At 46.7% G+C, this 17,852-nt stretch overlaps 1 protein-coding gene across 3 annotated transcripts in view; it reads right to left on the bottom strand.

The window, feature by feature from the left end:
• Positions 1-17,852, bottom strand: part of EEF1AKMT2 (EEF1A lysine methyltransferase 2) — a 93,715-nt gene that overhangs the window by 50,208 nt on the left and 25,655 nt on the right. The window contains exons 7-8 of one of the 3 annotated variants that reach the window (XR_011462820.1): positions 15,864-15,955; positions 10,363-11,474 (exon numbers count right to left, since the gene is read on the bottom strand). The exons of 1 other annotated variant lie outside the window; for it this stretch is intronic. The gene's annotated coding sequence lies outside the window, so the exon portion shown is untranslated. Of the gene's footprint in view, positions 1-10,362; positions 11,475-15,863; positions 15,956-17,852 lie in introns of those variants that run through there. One more of the 3 variants, XR_011462819.1, reaches the window with a different exon arrangement.

Here is a 17,852-nt window from a genome sequence, read left to right as displayed (position 1 = left end):
TTATGCACCACCACCGGCGCCCAGAAGAGCAGATGGACAAACCTTTGCCAAAGCGACCAAAGGCCTTTTGATCAAGCCCGAGGTTTCAGCACTTCCCCTCGGGGCTCAGTTTTCCCAGTTGACAATGGCAGACTTAGTAACCCTGTACTCTCAACGACCAAAGGGAGGCCTGCTGCCCCCACGCTGGGGAGGAAGTGAAATCTGGGATGGACGGTCCAAGCCAACTGAGGGTGTTGGAGGGCATGTTTCACCAGGCTAAAGAGCGCTGGATGAGGACCACGCTGCCTGTGGGTCTGGACTGCACAGCACGCTGTCTTAAAAGCAAGACAGTGTCCTAAAGTCTCACCGGAGAGGAGGCAGCACTTAAGTAGGGGACCCAGGGACAGGGGGAGGGCGGGGACACAGATTCTGGTCTCTCTGTACACTGGCCCATGTGACCAGGCGAAAAGTCACCCCATCTCTGGCGGTGGGATTCACCTTCTGTAAGATTCCATCAGCGGGCCATAGAGCTCCTGCTCTCCCAGCCCCTGGTCACCCGAAATGGAACTCTACGAAAAACGTGATTCTCAAGTATGTAGAAGGACAGGTTCCCGGCAGTCAGGTACCCTTGGGTGGCTGTCAGTATGACACTCACTGCAAACCAAGATGAAAAGGCCCAGCAGCTCTCTGAGAATCACCGATGGACAAAACTGCTTCCTCCCGCCCGAGCCCCACACAGACACCATGTGCCCAACCTCCAGAAGGAATGCGGGGCCTACGTGACAGCAGACCGAATAAAACCTGCCCTCTTCACTCCAGAAAGGAGGTGGCTCAGAGGGGCTGTACCAAATCCTGTGAGGGGCAGCGAGCACCTGGCCGGGCCGAAACAAGAACTACCTGGATGTGATGCCTGCAGCAGGCACTGGGCCCAGGGGTGGGTACCGCTCAGATTCTCCTTCGCTGAGACATGGCGGCAGCAGTGGAAAATTCCAATAGGTTTATTCCACTCCTGAACAGGAAGGCCCCTAATCCCCTACGAAGGAGAGAGAGGTATACGCGGAGTCTATTCCAGTCCTCATGCCTCAGTCTTAGATGCACAACGGAATCAACTCAGAAGCTTTAAAAATACCAACGCTGAGTCCCACCCCTTCTCTCCAAGATTCTGATGTAACTGGTCCGAGATGCTGTCTGGGCATCCACACTTTTTTTTTTTTAAACCTCCCCAGGTGATTCTAACATGCAGCCAAGGTTGAGGACCACCTCTGTGGACGCTAAAGACTCAGTCAATGGAGGGGTCCCAGGCCTCTCCCACAAACCCCTGAGGAGCACAAAAGCCAGAAGACCCAGCCAGGCAGCCCTTGCTGGAGATGGGCGTCTTCACTCTGCCTTCCCCCGCACCCACCACCTCCACCCCCACACACAAACCAGGATCAACCTGCAAAGAGCCATCTGTCTGAGACAGAACACAGGGCCTCTGCCCAGCCCTGGCTGGGGCATACCAAGTGCCCACACACTGGAGGATGGACAATTGTATTCAGTTATTTGATTACTTTGGACATGTAAAGAGAACGTCATATTGTGCAAACCTGGGGTGGCAAGTACCACAAAATGATTTACTCTGAAACATCTCACTCGGCTACAAAAGAAAAAAGGAGATAAATGCTGGAAATCCTTTTAACAATCTCTTTGAAGGGAAAATGGGATCTGCATACATGGTGATGCTTCTAATGGGCTGCCAGATTTATTTCCCATTTCCCCCAGAAGGTCACTAGGAATAATCATATTTTCCTGTGAATCTGTCTTTTGTAAAGACAAAGCGAAACATTTCAGTCTTCCCAACCGAGGCACTGCCTTTGGTCCTACTGCAGATACAGCAATAGAATTCAATCATTCCTTTAAAGGGGGAAGAAAAAAAAAAGACTGCGGAAAACAGAGGGGCAAGGGAAAGAGGCAGTTAAAATTTCTAAGTTTCCCTGTGGTGTTAACAAGACTAAACAAAATTTATGCTTTGAGATAAAACAGAACTCAGTGCCTCCGCATCTTATGAACACGGTGTATGGAGAGCGGGCAGGCTTGTGGAGCCAGAGAGAATGAAACAGAGCCCCCAGCTGCTCAGTCTTCCAGCTGTTGTGTCCCGGCGCCGCCCTCAGCCTCAGTTTCTTCAGCTGTAACTGCAGGACTGCTTTGAGAGTTGAGAGACAGTGGATGCAAAGCCCCTGGCAAGGGTGAGCCTCCACAACCAGTGGGCACTGCTATTATTTCTGAAATAAGCCTACCCCCATTTCAGCTAAATCCCACTGCACCCAACTTTTGTACAGGCCTGCATCTTGGGAACCCCATTATATCATCGCAGGAGGAGAATCTGTTTCTTTGTTTTGTGGGAGAGTCAGAACAGCCAGGAGTTGGCCTGGTCCTGCGTTCTGGGGTCAAATGGGCTTTTTACCAACATGATTCGCTTTCACCTCCTGAGCGGGGAGCCGGGTAGAAAAAGTCCCTCCAGGGACTACAGCTGCCTATCGGGGGGGGGGGTGCTGTGAGATATTCCTGCACAGTCTGGCCAGGCTGTCCCCCTCCCCCCCGCAAAAAGCAGAGTCCCGTGCAGCAACCCACCCCCCCACCCCGCAGCAGGAGAGGAGAATCATAAAGAAGCGGGGTGCCCGTCACACTTCTCCCTGACGTGATGTGAAATTCTACAAGGTAGACCCTTTGAAATGCAAAATCTTCCAGAGTCCTTCAAATGTGTTTTTATTTTCTAGGTTTCCTAAGGCTGCTTTCAGACCCACCCATCAGCATTTCCCCTCTCAATCAACCCACACTTAACAAAAAAAAAAAAAAGGGGAAGAAGAAGATGAGGAAAAAGCAGCAGGAGGAGGAGCAGGAGGCAGCTGCAGCAAAGACGTCTCCGTTTTTTGAAAACGCTCAAGTATCTTCAATCACTGCAAAGGGGAAAAGAAAAAGAAAAAGCTTGTCCTCCGCTCCAGCCTCCTGTATCCTTCCTCCAGGACACCCCGAAGCCAAGTTTCCTCTGGAAGGTTTCCTCCCCTCTCTGCTGATGCTCCGGATCTCAGAGAACTTTCCCGAGACAAGAACCCGGGTGCCTCCCGACCAGAGTTCGGGAGGGTTAAGACCGGCACCACCAAAACCACAACCCGCAATTTTCGAAGCCCAAACCTTGATCCAAAACCGTGTGCACAGGAGGTTTGGATTAAACATCAAAGAAGAAGTTACCTTACAACAAAGTTGTTTGGCCAAGAAAATTACTTCGCCGTAAGAAGAACCCTCGGGAACGGTAAAATTGCTTTTGAATATAGACTTTTCAGTGGCTGGGGTCATTAATCATGTTAATGTAAACTGAGCTAAAACAAAAATTTTCTAAGCGAGTCTCCGGGCACATCAGCGTATCTAAACCTCTGGGTTTGTTTCCAAAGTTCACATCCCCGGCAGGCAATGAAACTACTGTTAGTGGGGTCAGCTATTACAGTGCAGTCCCCGACCTTGGGCCATAATAAAGGTGACTCAGTCGTGTAAAAAGAACCCTCATAAAGTTAGGCAGGAAACAAACACAGAAATTAATCAGAGAAGGAGAGTCGATGATTTTGGAAAGTTTGTTCGTTGGGCAAGTTTAAACAGCAACTCTCCCTGGATGATCAGACATTGCAGAAAAGAGCTGGGGGAAACCAGTCAGCATTCCTCACAGCGCCCAAGTCCCCCGGCCCGGCTCTGCTGTGGAGGGTGGAGGGCAGGCCGGCAGCTGGACCAGGCGAGGAGGAGAGTGAAGCCCAGCAGAGTTAAGCCAAGCAGAGCCCTGCCAGACCCAGCCATGTGCTTCATGCTGGCAACAAACCGGTTCTTTCAAGAGAGGAAGAGTCTGACAAAAAGGACAGCTGCAGCAAGATGAGAAGCTGAGAGGCAAAAACCTCGAAAAAGTCCCGGGTTTGGGATTCTCCTCTCAAGTCCTCGCCCCCCCCCCCCAAAAAAAAATCACCTCTGGGGTTTACAAGGGCTAGTGAATCTATTAAAGTGTCCCCCTTGCTGGATCAATTAATGAGAGCCCCTCCACATCTGGTTTCCATCGAAAACTGAAATTTGTATTATCAGCGTATTACATAACAAATTATGCCCGCAGGTTTCTTTTATTACACATCAGAGAGGTGTGTGAAGTGGTGGTAATGATGGGAGTTGTGCTGACCTGAGTATTTGCTTATTTCAGTCTTTTTTTTTTTAAGGGCAAGAACAAAGTTTTCCACATACTTTATGCAATCCAAAAAAAAAAGTCACACTGCCTGGGTAAAACATCAACGCAACAACCCAACAGTGGGTCCGAGGCACAGTCTTGAGCGCCCGCGGCATCCAGCGGTGGGGAAAGAAGGGTGTGCTTTCTCAAAGAGCAACGCAAAGGTATACCAAGTTGCTCCGGAGCGTCCTCTGCCGTCAGCTCCCAGAGTTTACGCCAGGCTCTTTTCCTCTACAGCCTCCCGCAGGGGGAGGAAAGCTGGCGGCCTTTCCTGAGCTTCCATCACGGGTCAGGCGCCTGCTCCCTGGACCCATTTAAAGGACACCCAGCCCACTAGGCTCCCAGAGAACGGGGGAGTTGGAGGGGCTGGGCAAGACTGAAGGAATCAACAGGGGAATAAAGGCGAAAAGGCGTGGTGGGAAAGAGCCTAAGAGGTAACCACAGGGCTTTCTCCCATAAAACGCCAATTAAGTGCAGCAGCCATGATTACAATACGGTATCTTAAAGCTCTGTTTCCTCCAAGAATTTTACGAACTTCCAAAAATGCTACTGCTACATGCAACTTACCCTGAGCTGAAAACAGGAGGGAGAAACTGACTAAAAACATCATCATCAATCAAAACAGTGGAATGCTCTACTTGTCCCGCTAGCCTGAGGACATTCAAGCCCACTTCTGCAGCAGCTATGCTGCAAGCTTTTATTTAAAACTTGCTTTCTATGTTAAAATGATTGCATCGCAATAATCACTTCTCAGGGGAAACGAAGTCCTTGGGTAGAATTATTGGAACCGCCTTGTTCTCTGGAGGGGAGCACTTGGAGAAAGCAGCAGGCCTGCCCCGTGCCTTTCTTTCATTTTCTGGGCTGCAGCAGCACCCTGGGAGCTGGCTCCTCGGTCTGGACCATGGCTGGCAGGATCCCGGCCCTTGCCAAGCACAGACACTGGGTCAAGGGTTACCAAGCCTGAACTTAAGACCCAAACCTTCTCCCACTAACATGGGCCTATAAACTGGGACAAGTAGCTGTTTTCAGTTTATCTAGCTGTCCCTAGCTGAGAAAAATGGGAGGGGGAGAAGGGAAAAAAAGAACTACAGATCGGCAATTCAGTATCAAAACTGTAACTGAGACAAGTTACTGTTAAGTGAATAAATTAAAATGAAACCAAAACCTAGCCAACTGCAGAAACAGTGAGTTTCACCCAGTCTACTAACTCCATTCCTTTCCAAGTCCTCAAACCTGGTAGCCTCTTACTGTAATCACCCAGAGTCCAGGATTCTGGATCAAGGAAGGATCTCCCTCCAGCCGGTGGGAACTGCTGGGAACACATATGCTAGTATGTCATTTGGAAGTCTGCTAATATGTTGTAAGCTGCACAAGACGCTTGCCTGGCTTCCCAGGCCAATAAACAATGCCATTCCAACTCCTGCAGCAGTCAATAGAAAACAGTCCCTTGTCTCCACCATCCAACAATTCAACAAACATTTGTTCCTGTTGAACAACCGTCAGCCTGGCTCCATCTGCACCCGCTCCGGCAAGGCGAGCTGGCGGAGGCGGCGGCACAAACGCCCGGCCCAGGTCCCCGAGCCCCGGGCGCTGCCCAGCGCGAGGGGCCACTCGCCCAACACCCCCCCGAGTCCGGAGGCTGTAACGTATGGAAGACTCGGAGTGTGGCCTATAGGAGGCAGAATCCCATTCATCAAATGCTGCAAAGAGCTGTTCTTTGTTCACCGTCGTACGAAGTACAGTACGTGTGAATGAAGCCCGGCGTTCGGATGCAGGGAGCCTGGCTTCAGAGGGCGTCCGGGAGCGAGGGACCCGGCTCTCGACACTCGCCAGGGCTCCGCCACCCGGTACCGAGCCACGAGTATTGTTCCTCAAGTCTGCGGGCGGGGGTGGGGAGCTGGGGAGCTGGAGTTGGGGGGGCGGTGGCCAAGAAGGCACTTTGGGCAATGAAAACCCACGGCCCTCCCCGGACTCTGGGCGCCCTCCCCATCTTCGTGCCTGCCCCACCAAGAGAAAGCCCGAGCGGGGAAGCCGACTCCCACGGGCTTGCAAATCAAGGACTGGCAAAGATGGGACTCGGCCAGGGTGCCCTGTGCCGGACGGCCCTTCTCGCCATGTGCAAAAGCCACGCCGGCACGGCCCTCCACCCTCACCCCATTCCGCAAGTCCCCGTGGCCGCGGCCTCCGCGGGGGCTTTCCCCCGCCACGGACAGGCCACTCTCCCACCCCCAGCGTGACCTCTCCGGCCGGTCCAGCCGCCGCGGAGCCCGCCGCTGCGCGCCCGCATCCAGGGGGTGGCGGACGCAAACTTCCACGAACAAAAGAGTTGTCTGCAAAACGATGAGGGAACTTCGGGGTGCGAGGGGACGCCCGGGTCCCCGGCGCCTTCGCCGGGGCTCAAGTTGAGACGTGGAGCGCGGGGAACACCCCAGGGCGCAGCAGTGCCCGCGCCCGCCCCGGGGAAGCGCAGACTTTTCCGCAGGGGCCGTGCTGGCTCGCTCCCCTGGCTGCGCTCTGACAAGTCTCACGCATGCACCAGCGGCGGCACTCAGCGCCCAGAGAAACCGCCCGGCCCCACACGAAACCAGGCAGGCGGACCAAAAGGAAATCAGCCACACAAACATTAAAAAAAGGGGGGGGGGGAGCTAAGGCCAGTGCACCCCGCGAGCCAGGCTCCCTACCGCCGGCGGCCGGGGGACACTCGCCAGGGACCTCCGCTCGGGACCGGGCCCCCGGTCGCCGCCGCCCGGCCCGGGATCGCTTACTGTGCGCGGCGGGACGCTCCGGCCGCGGGCCCCCGCGCAGTCGCCGCCGGCGCTCGCCGAGTCGTCCGGGCTGCCCGCCGCGCGGCCGCCGCGCGCACGCTCTCCTGCCGGCGCCGAGCGCTTTGTACGGAGCTGCTCCCGGGGAGGAGGAAATCGACTTGTCACTTCCTGAACTGTTTGCAACTCGTCCCTTTAACCGGCCCTAGCCAGGCCGCCCGCGCCCGCCCGCGCCCGCCGCCGCCGCGGGGCCGCCCGACCGCGGCTGCTCGTCGCTGGGTCCGGCGCTCTGCCGGCGGCGTCGCGGGCCCGGGCGCTCGGCGCGGCGGCGGCGGCGGCGTGCAGGAGCCGGGCGGCGTGCGGCGGCGGCGGCGGCAGCGGCGGCGGGCGAGGGTGCAGTGCGCGCAGCCGCCGGTGGGCGGGGAGTGGGGCGGGGGGGGTCGCGGCGCGCCGCCGGCGGGGCTAGAGGGCGTCCTGCGAGCCGAGACGCCCGCGCTCGCGCCTGGGAGGCCCCGGAACGCGGGAAGTGGCCCCGGGCCCCGGCCGCGCTGCCGCCGCCCGGGCCCGGAGCCAGAGACCCCGGGGCCGCCCCCCGCACGAGCCGGGACGAAAACCCCGGGCCGCGTGGACTTCAGACGTCCAGCTTCCGGGTTGTTGGGGTGTTTTGTTTTGTTTTTTTTTTTTTTGAGGTTTTAAAGAAACCATCGCTTCAGTGGCGTGCTGGGCGGCAGGGGACGGGGGGAGCCGTGTGAGTGTTGTCTGTCGCGCTTTTGGAAAATAAAGCGCTCCTTTCCTAACTCGGGGCGCTGACCGAAATAAAGGAATGTGTACTTCGGAAGCCACATCCAAAATATATGCAACTGGTGAAGGAAGGATTTGTGGTTGCTAAGCAGAAGCAGAGCATGTTTAGTTCTGTAACTTAGGATGTTGACTTAAGTTCAGGAATGTAACCCTGATAGAATAAGCAGAGTATTTTCATTGTGCCGCTCACCTGGGGGAGGGGGATTGTTTTCCTTGTGAAGTGAAGCCCTAGATTTCCCATTAGGCCTTCCTACTGGTGTATGTTATTTTATTGACCTTGTCCAAAAAGATGTTTTTAAAGAGAAGGTTTTTTAAAAGAACTCCCTATGCCTGTTTTGTGTTCTCCTTTGCCAAAAAAACAAAACACCTCATTACTTTACATGGATTGTGTCTGCGCCATTTCAATGGTTCTATTCATAAATCAGGAAACTTTTTCTGTTGCTTCTAGGAACATTTAATTGGTTTTAATCCAATGTTTCAATCCCAGTATCAAACATAAATGAACAATTAACTTCTTGAGCTTGTGTGCACTTGGGAAACTATTATATTTCACAGCTATTGCTAACATATTTCAGTTTCCCATTACACTGGACCCATTCTTTTGCAGAAAACCACGAGTTAACATCTCCTTTCACACCAACTACAGTTCACATCAGTGACTTCTGCTGCAAGACTGAGAGGCACAACCAGGAGAAGGATGTGAGCATTCATTCAAGTAGATGATGTGGGATACAATCAATCCATCCAAGAAAGCCAAACCAAGCTAATATCGACTATGGGACCGATATCCTGACCTATAATATACACTCTGCTTTAAAACAAGTTATCAAGGGCCAATTTTGAAAGCAGCAAAAACCAAGTCTTCCTAGACGGAACAAAGAAAGGCACAAGGATAATTTGAGAATGCTGTGACACTGCCCTCATGCCATCTTACGCATGCAGTGTCACCTCAGCCTTTGAGAGCTTTACGGATATAGTTTAATTTACTTTTTATTAGGAGGCCTAGAGTGACTCCTGCTGGCAAACATTCAGTTTATTCCTGCAATTACTAGTTCATGGGGTCAACTTAAAAAACAAAATTCAGGGGTCCCGAGCCTGGAAACAATTACTGCAACCATTATTCTTGTTGCTTTCAGGATGATTTTAGTCTCACAAAACTCCAAGGGTTGTGGTTATGGCAAGCTCCTTTGCCGTAACACCTCCTTTCCAACCTAAAGCAGCCTGTTTTTCTGGTTTTTAGGCTTTCTTAAAAGTGTAGAGAACTAAAAACTATCTGCTTCAGGGGTTGTGCTACTAACCAATATATAGCTATTTCTCATTTACTTAATTTGAATGTCTAAGGACTAAAAATACACACATTAAGGCCTGTGTCACTAGTCTTCCATACTGTGGGCCTTCCCATATCATGTAATAAAGTCCTATAGAATAGATACGGAGAAGGCAATGGCACCCACTCCAGTACTCTTGCCTGGAAAATCCCATGGACGGAGGAGCCTAGAAGGCTGCAGTCCATGGGGTCGCTAAGAGTCGGGCATGACAGAGCGACTTCACTTTCACTTTTCACTTTCATGCATTGGAGAAAAAAATGGCAACCCACTCCAGTGTGTTCTTGCCTGGAGAATCCCAGGGACAGAGGAGCCTGGTGGGCTGCCGTCTATGGGGTCGCACAGAGTCGGACATGACTGAAGCGACTTAGCAGCAGCAGCAGCAGCAGCAGAATAGATATATGATGCCCCGCTTTTTAGGGCCATACTACACAGTCCTTTATTATAAAAAGTCCTACCCCAAAGTTTGTATATTAGAGTTGCTTAATTCAAAGAAGTAAATATAAACTCAGTCAAACTGGATTTAAAACAATGTAAGCTGCAGTCAGAGGACGGGGGTAGGAGGGCTAAGCTGTCTACCTTTGTTCAGTCCTTAAAGGTCAAAACCAAATCAAAACCAGATTTAGAACACAACCGGAAACCTAAATGCAAATTCATGGGCCAATTTAGGAATAAATCCATAAAATAATCCAAAAATGATCACTTGCAACTTTTCCATTATCACCAACCGACACTAACCTGGTTAAGGCACAGAACACCCTGGGAAATATAAACTGTAGGGATTACTTGCAGTGTCACTCCAAGACCAACATATGAAGCCCAGGGAAAAAGTACAGTCAATACTGGCTCTCCTGGCTCCCCTCCCCAAAGCAGAACTTGCAAATGAAGGAATGCCTGTGTGTGTGTGGTATGCATGACATGTCCACTCAGCACTGCTGGGGAGATAGAAACTGAGTGGCTTTCTATACTAGACGGTGCTCCCATTCCAAGTTTAAAGCTCTTAAGCAACAGGAGACAATAAGGGTGTATTTTACTAAGAAAGGGTGTAACCAACTATAACTTGTATCAACAAGCTAATAAAAGTATTCACCTAAGCACATTTGTGCAGAGGGTAAAGACTGGGTTCTGATTAAGTACTCAGAAATGTCCTTGATAGTTAGTGGGTGTTCTGTGTTTGTGTCTTTAGAACCAGATAAATATGATGTTCAAACAACAGGGAGCTAAGTTTTTGACATTTCAGCAAGTAGCAGTCAATACTGTTCAGTTTTTCCCATTAAATTTATTTGTACCTATGATTGTAAAAAGAGTGGTGACCACTGAAAGATGGTAAACTGGTTTGTCTCTGAGAATAACATTCTTTTTAGACTAAGAATGGGAGTGAAACAAACATCAGACATGTTATACGTTGGAACCAACAGCAGTATGCAGATGCATGTGTATTAACCCCTTTATTCAGCTTCCCAAAGCCACAGCTTCTTTGTCACAAGTGCTGTATTAAAAGCCAGTCATTCACATTTCACACTGTCTTTTCTACAGTTGAAAAGATCTTTATAAAAGCAGAATCTTTTAAAATCGCTTATAATAGATGATGGGAAGATAGACATCACCAAGTCCACCTGAAACATTTTCAGAGACTGGCTACTGAAAGCAAGTTATCAGCAAAATACACTGCTTTGAAAATGATGGAAAGTTTTTGGTTGTCAGTGGAAGCCAAAAATCTGAGCCTACTATGGAGGCAATTTTCTTATTCAGAGCTTATTTAGAAAAATAAGTTCTATAATCGTCCCCATACGTATGATCCAGCTTCAACTAACAGCCCTACCTACATAAGCATGTTACAACACACTAATACGTCTGTTCTTTCCTTTCTATTCTTTTTATCTTTTGTTCTGAAACCTTTCCACTGATGAAAATGAGTTATAGCCCTGGCTGGAATCTCATACAGATACATAAATCTATCTCCCATATCTGTAGACATTCACCTTTTTTTAAGAGGAACTTTGGTTCTCGAAGACAGTCATTTTTTGATTCAGGAGCTAAATAAAATGAATTTATTTCCATTGAAAAATAAGCACAGCAGTGAATTTAATGATACCAATCTAACTCTTTTGATACAAAATGAGAGTTGAAAGCAGCTTGAAGGAGACTGCCTATTGAAATCAGCGCATGTGAATCTGCACAGCTTTGTAACTGAGCGTCTAGCACCATTGAGGTACGAAGCATGCCAGCTGGGACGGCATTGTGCACCACAAAGTGTGGGTTGTAAGCCTAAGTCCTGAGCACAAACCCTGGTTTCCAAGTTGGCAGGTGCTGAAAACACAGCAAATGTCACGCTTGCAACTCACTGCATGGAAGGGCTCTGAGTAAAGGAAGCTAAAAAGAACAGAGCAACAGTTAAAACTTATTTCAATTTGATATTACTTTTTCCTTGCAAAATTAATAGTACCTGTAAGTATTATGTGCTAAAAGAAAACTCAAGCATGAAAAAACAGACACTGGAAAGTTTATGCATGGTAAATAAGTAAAAATATAGCAAAGTAAATCTACATTCAAAGTCACTGACATATGTAAATCTTACCAAACCTACTTAAACTATTTTAATACTAAGACTCAAAAGCATAATCAGTCCCTGGCCTTTCCCTGATCTATTTATGGTCTCAGCTGAAACAGACACTATAACACGCTTAGTCACCGATAACCGTGTCTACCTCAGTACACTCTACCAAAATCATCGCTAAAAACAAGCTATGGCATTTTCATATTGCTACACATTGAATTTAATCTAGAAAACACTTCAACAGCACACTCAATGTTTATGTCATCTTCAAATGAAAATCATTTCAATTTTTTGCTTCAAATATTCTGTAGTGGAATTCAGATTTAGTATGAGATATTCAGCCCAAAATTTAACTTAATTTTTCTATCAACTACCTGTCATATAAGTCATTGCCTCAAGAAAAATCTATTTTTAACTCATCCCTAGTGAGTTAAAGCTACCACTATCCTGCCTATTACCCATGAAAATGAAATGAGTAAATTTCATTTTCATTAGGTATACAGGAAACTGAAAGATACAGCTTGTGATTTCATAGAGTTTAAATACCCAATCTTAAGACTGAATCCTTTGGATTTAAAATATCAAGAAAAGAAAAATCTGGTCTCTGGCTCCAACGGAAGAAGGCCCCTGGGAGCCGTATGAAAAGAGCATTTGCCCCACGGATCCCACCAGCCTGTGAATTTCCTCACTCAGTTCTCTCAGTCTTCTCTATTAACCAAAAGCCGAGACGTTTTGTTTTACCCTATCCATTACTGTCGTAAGAGGGCCAGCCAGCCTTGCCTATTTTGTCCTAGCATGCCCTGCAGCTGACCTGAAACAGAACTGATATGAATGAGAAGCTGGTTTGCAATTTTAAATACTACTTTACATCTCCTTTTAATTTTCATAGAAACAAAACAAAAAACACCTTGATCAAACCAAGATATTCAACCACTATAATGTTTACCGAATTGAAAGTAGTGAAACTCTGATTATGTTCTATCCTGATGATATACATCATATTGTACTGACCTCATCTATGTAGAGCTGCTTCTAAAATGGTTCAGACTTAAACTCTTGGAGGTTAGTTACCTAGAGAAAGTGACACTCCTCTGGCCAGCATTTCTATAGTAGTATTAAGCACTCTAAGCATTAAGGTATTCATTTAACCACTAATAAAAAGGTTAAGTAAGTAAACAAATCCGCAAACCAAGAGTTTTCTACACTAGTGTAAACAACTGATTCACTGTACTTTACCAACTATACTGTCGGTAATATACACCAAGGTCAAATCATATAAACTGCTTCAAGTACTGTCTGCCCAACATCAAACTTTAAAATGCCATTGTGAATGTCTGCTAACTTACAGCAAAGAAAATGAACATGATTCACTGATCAAAGAAATCAAACCTAGATAATGAAAGGTGGAAATCAATGATAAAAATCTTAGTCCAACTTTCCAGGTGGCCTAGTCGGGTTGGAAAGATCTCCTGCAGAGGCAAATGGCAACCCACTCCAGTATTCTTGCCTGGGAGAAATTCCATGGACAGAGGAGCCTGGCGGGCTACAGTCCATGGGGTCGCCGCCAAGAGTGGGACGCAACTGAGAGACTCACACACGCACACGCGCGCGCACACACACACACACACACACAAGGTCACATGGGGGATCTTGGTCCGGTCCCGCGTTAGTGGTCACTGAAAACAAAGCCTTGGAGTTCAAACCTGAGGAAAATGTACCATATCCGTGGCCATTTGTTTTCAATTCAGAAGCATCCACAGTAACCTTTTCCCCACAACACCTACACTTATTACTACCTCCTGACCTCTGAAACAGATAATGATCAGAAACTTGAGGGGGATTCCTAGAATCTGCTGCAACAAATTATAAAGGGGATTTCATGAAAATCCAGCATTATGATATCTGGTCTCCACTTCTTACTAAATAAAAAGGTGCTTTTAGCACCAGTCCCATCTAGAGACTGAAGAAGGAGCTGTGCAGTATGATTTAAGATAATCTGGAAAGGCCCCACCTATGCCAGCCTTTCCCTCTTCCTTGTCTACCTCTCATCCTCCTCTACTCACTCATCTCATCACTCCTGGAATACAAATGCCTTAGGATGGATCCGAATACACTAACTCGGTGGCACTGAGGGTTAAAATCCTGAACCATTCAATATATTAGCTCCAATGGGAAGAAGGTTTCTTTGCAGAAAAGAATATTTATTTGGCTTTGGTATGTGCTAGGAATCATGCTAAGATGATTTACATTTTTCTCACTTAATATTCACTACCCTATCATGTATAGTCTATACAACTGCTTCTCTCTCCACTATATCAAACTACTTCAAAGAAAGGTACTGAAGGGTAACCAACTTGAAATAAGTATCTACTATATACTAGGCACTTTGCCAGTACCTTTAAAATAGTTCAATTTCACTGAGGGGGATAAGCAGTTATAGAACAGACTGCTGCTGCTGCTGCTAAGTCGCTTCAGTTGTGTCCGACTCTGCAACCCCACAGACGGCAGCCCACCAGGCTCCCTCGTCCCTGGGATTCTCCAGGCAAGAACACTGGAGTGGGATGCCATTTCCTTCTCCAATGCATGAAAGTGAAAAGTGAAAAGTGAAAGTGAAGTCGCTCAGTCGTGTCCGACCCTCAGCGATCCCATGGACTGCAGCCTTCTAGGCTCCTCCATCCATGGGATTTTCCAAGCAAGAGTACTGGAGTGGGGTGCCATTGTCTTCTCCAATAGAACAGACTGACAGTACCTCAAAGAGGTACAAGGTATAGAAGGGCAGACCCATATACTACACTCTGTATAGCATGAGAATGTAGAAACCTCAAAAACCCAGGGCTTTCAAGTGGTAAATAAAGTCATCTCTGAGTGTGCAGTGTGTGTGTTTGAAATAGGGAAGAATCAAATTAGAGAGATTCTTTGGGTTATCATAGTTTTATCAGATTATTTATCACCTTATCAAAATTACAGCGGGGAAAGTCCCTGGTGGCCCAGTTGTTAGGAGTCTGCCTGCCAATGCAGGGTTGAATCCCTGGTCCGGGAAGATTCTACATGCCACTGGGCAACTAAGCCCTCATACCACAACTATTAAACACTGAGCCTTCGAGCTCTAGGGGCTTCCCTAGTGGCTCAGAAGGTAAAGAATCTGCCTGCAATGTGGGAGACCAAGGCTCGATCCCTGGGTTGGAAAGACCCCCTGGAGGAGGGCGTGGCCACCCACTCCAGGATTCTTGCCTGGAGAATCCAGGAGGAGCCTCGTGAGTTACAGTCCACGGGGTCGCAGACAGTCTGACAAGACTGAGCGACTGAGCGACTAAGCACACCACAATGAGCTCTAGAACCTGAGGGCTACAACCACTGAGCCCAGGAGCCACAACTACCGAAGCCCTTGAGCTCGAGAGGCCATGCTCGGCAACAAAAGAAACCATCTGCAGTGAGAAGCGCTTTCACCACAACTAAAGAAAGCCCACTTGAAGCAACAAAGACCCAGCACAGCCCAACACTTTTAAAAATTAAAGAAGTTTTAAAAAATAATAAAATTAAGGTAGGAGTGAAAAATTAGATGTAAATTTCTGAGTTTCTCATATAAAACATCTCTGTGTCAAATGAATACAAACTGAATTATCAAATATATATCAGGGGCAATCAATACTCAAATCTAAAGTTTACCAATGAACGCACAAAGACATTTTCAGACTGAAAAACAATCCTGTGATGGCTTCAACTGTTTTATTATATGTACATGTATTTTTTCAGATACATGAATAGCTAATTTGGTTTAAAAGAATCATAAAGTGACCTAAAAACTGATATTTAGCTAATGGAGTATTTAAACTCTCCATATATCGTGGAAATCTATTTTGTTAAGTTTTCTCTAAACCTCAGATCAATTTCAGAAGTTATTATGGACTGAACGTTTGTATCCCCCAGAAATTTATGCTGAAGCTCTAACACCCAAAGAAACAGTATGTGGAAGCGGGCCTTTGGGAAGTAATTATGGCTAGATGAAGTTATGAGGGTGGGGCTCTCACCTTGGGATCAGTGCACTTACAAGAAGAAACACTCAAGAGCTTCATAAGAACCACCAGGGAGTTTGCACACTGCACACACTCTCTCCCCACAAGCACGCACAAAGAGAACACGTGAACTTAACAGGGAGATGGCAGCTGCATACAAGCCAAGAGGAGAGACCTCAGAATGAAACCTACCTTGTCGGCACCTTGATGTTGGAATTTCCAGTCTTCAGACTATGAAAAATAAATTTCTGTTGTTTGAGCCACCCAGTCCACGGCAATGCCAGCTATTACAGAGGTAGAGAGGAACTTTAAGTATCACATACTGAACACCCCTCTTTCACAAAAAGAAAAACGGAAGCCCAGAAAAGGAAAGTGACTTGCCTAGGTTCCAGTCATTTTCACCCCCAAAATTTAGTATTAAAAATATCATTGCTGATATTTATCCTACTAGTTAATAGATTTTAAAAGCAAATTATATGCTATTGTAAAATGAAAACAAAAACAAATTTCAAGTTCAAAAATCAATGTGATTACTGCATTTTTTGCAAATTAAATCATTAATCAAACGGACTTAACAAAATGATCTCTCAATTCTGGCTATGTAGTGTCCTTACCATACAAAGATTTCACAAGGAAACCTTAGCTCACTAAATGAGCAAACTTTTGGAAAGGTCAGGCTTATTCCAATGTGAGTTTCAATATATTAAATCTACCATGAAGTATAATCCAAAGAGAATAAATAACTCTGACTTGCTTATGACTGATTCTCAAAAATCAACAAATATTATTCTCATTCAAAAAATAGCATACAAGCAGTTTCACTGACTCACGAAGGCTCTATTTATAAATCACACAACATGTAGTTTTCACTCACAATTTCAAGCCTGTCTTCCAAAATTTGCAAACAGCTCTTTAATTCAGCCCAGTACATTTTATTAAATACCGTATTAGGATTTTCCCCATTCAGACTCCAGTGAGACTTCTTGTTGAGGACATGGAAGGAAAACCTAATTAGTGCTGCTCCAGTGCATGTAAATTTATTTCATCACGAAAATCCACAGAGTAGGGGTGAGATGCTGTCACAGAACGGCAGACGGATATGGAATGTAAACGGCTCTTTCCTCCACTCTGCCCCTCTCCCACCCCGCCCCTCCAAGTTCCATGGTTGGAAATCATCCTAACATTTTTTTTTAGCCAGGATGTACTAAAATTAGATGGGAACAAAGGACTGACATTTTCATATTAGAGGAGGGGTTGGGAGAAAAATGTGAGCTTGCAGCACCCACTCTCTTCTACATTTAGCCTCTTCGTCCTGACTATTCCCTCAACTCTGAAGCAGCAAGGAACGCAAGGGCAGGGGAGCCAGCAGCCACCCCAGCAGCGCTTCCATTCTGCTACAATCACATCATGATACACTGCTTCATCTCTGTTAATGAAGAGTGATAAATACACTTCCGGGTCCCCTTACTCAAGCAGAGTATTTCATATTTCTGAGCTCCTCAGATAATATCCAGAGTATGCTAATTGCTGGCTCATGTAAAAATTTTTAGGTATTTGGAGAAACAAATATATTGTCAGATTCACTTTTCTTAAAAAGCTTCTGGATACCATGCACAATGAAGCTCGCTCGCTAACATACTTACTATTTCCTGATGCAGTAATAAAAATACATATTTATAAATATAAGAATTTGTGACTTATTTGGGAAGGATCACTTAAAAACGCAAAAAGTAAATTAAAAAATGAAAAAAGTAGGTTCGTTTTTTTATATCTTCCTCCAATAAACTAGGCAAGTAACTGGGAAATACTTTAAGGCACAATTGATCTCTTGGTCGAAAGTCTTTCTTACAATGGTATCAGCATGACAAAAGTACATTCTGCCGCCTCTGCGCCCCAGTTTTTGAAGTTCTACTCCATAAAAGCAGGACAGTGATACATTCAAGTCTTGAGAATTATTCCTATCTTTTTAATTTGGTTTCTCTGGGCCTAAACCACAGGTCCATACAGTGGCAGCTTAAAATGCAGTTAGAGAAGTCCTTTTAATGATTAGTTTAATGCACTGTGTTGTAGAGATTTTTAAAACTCAGTAAGTACCGACTCAAACTCTTCTTTTTTTCCCTCTGGTTACTGGAGCCCATCTTGACATCTAAGCTGGAAATGAATGATCTTTCAACAACACTC

This window comes from Bos mutus, chromosome 26 (genome assembly GCF_027580195.1).
Source record: "Bos mutus isolate GX-2022 chromosome 26, NWIPB_WYAK_1.1, whole genome shotgun sequence".
NCBI classification, from domain to species: Eukaryota; Metazoa; Chordata; class Mammalia; order Artiodactyla; family Bovidae; genus Bos; species Bos mutus.
Note: the sequence above shows the minus strand (reverse complement) of the source record. Positions and strands in the feature narration are given on the sequence as shown.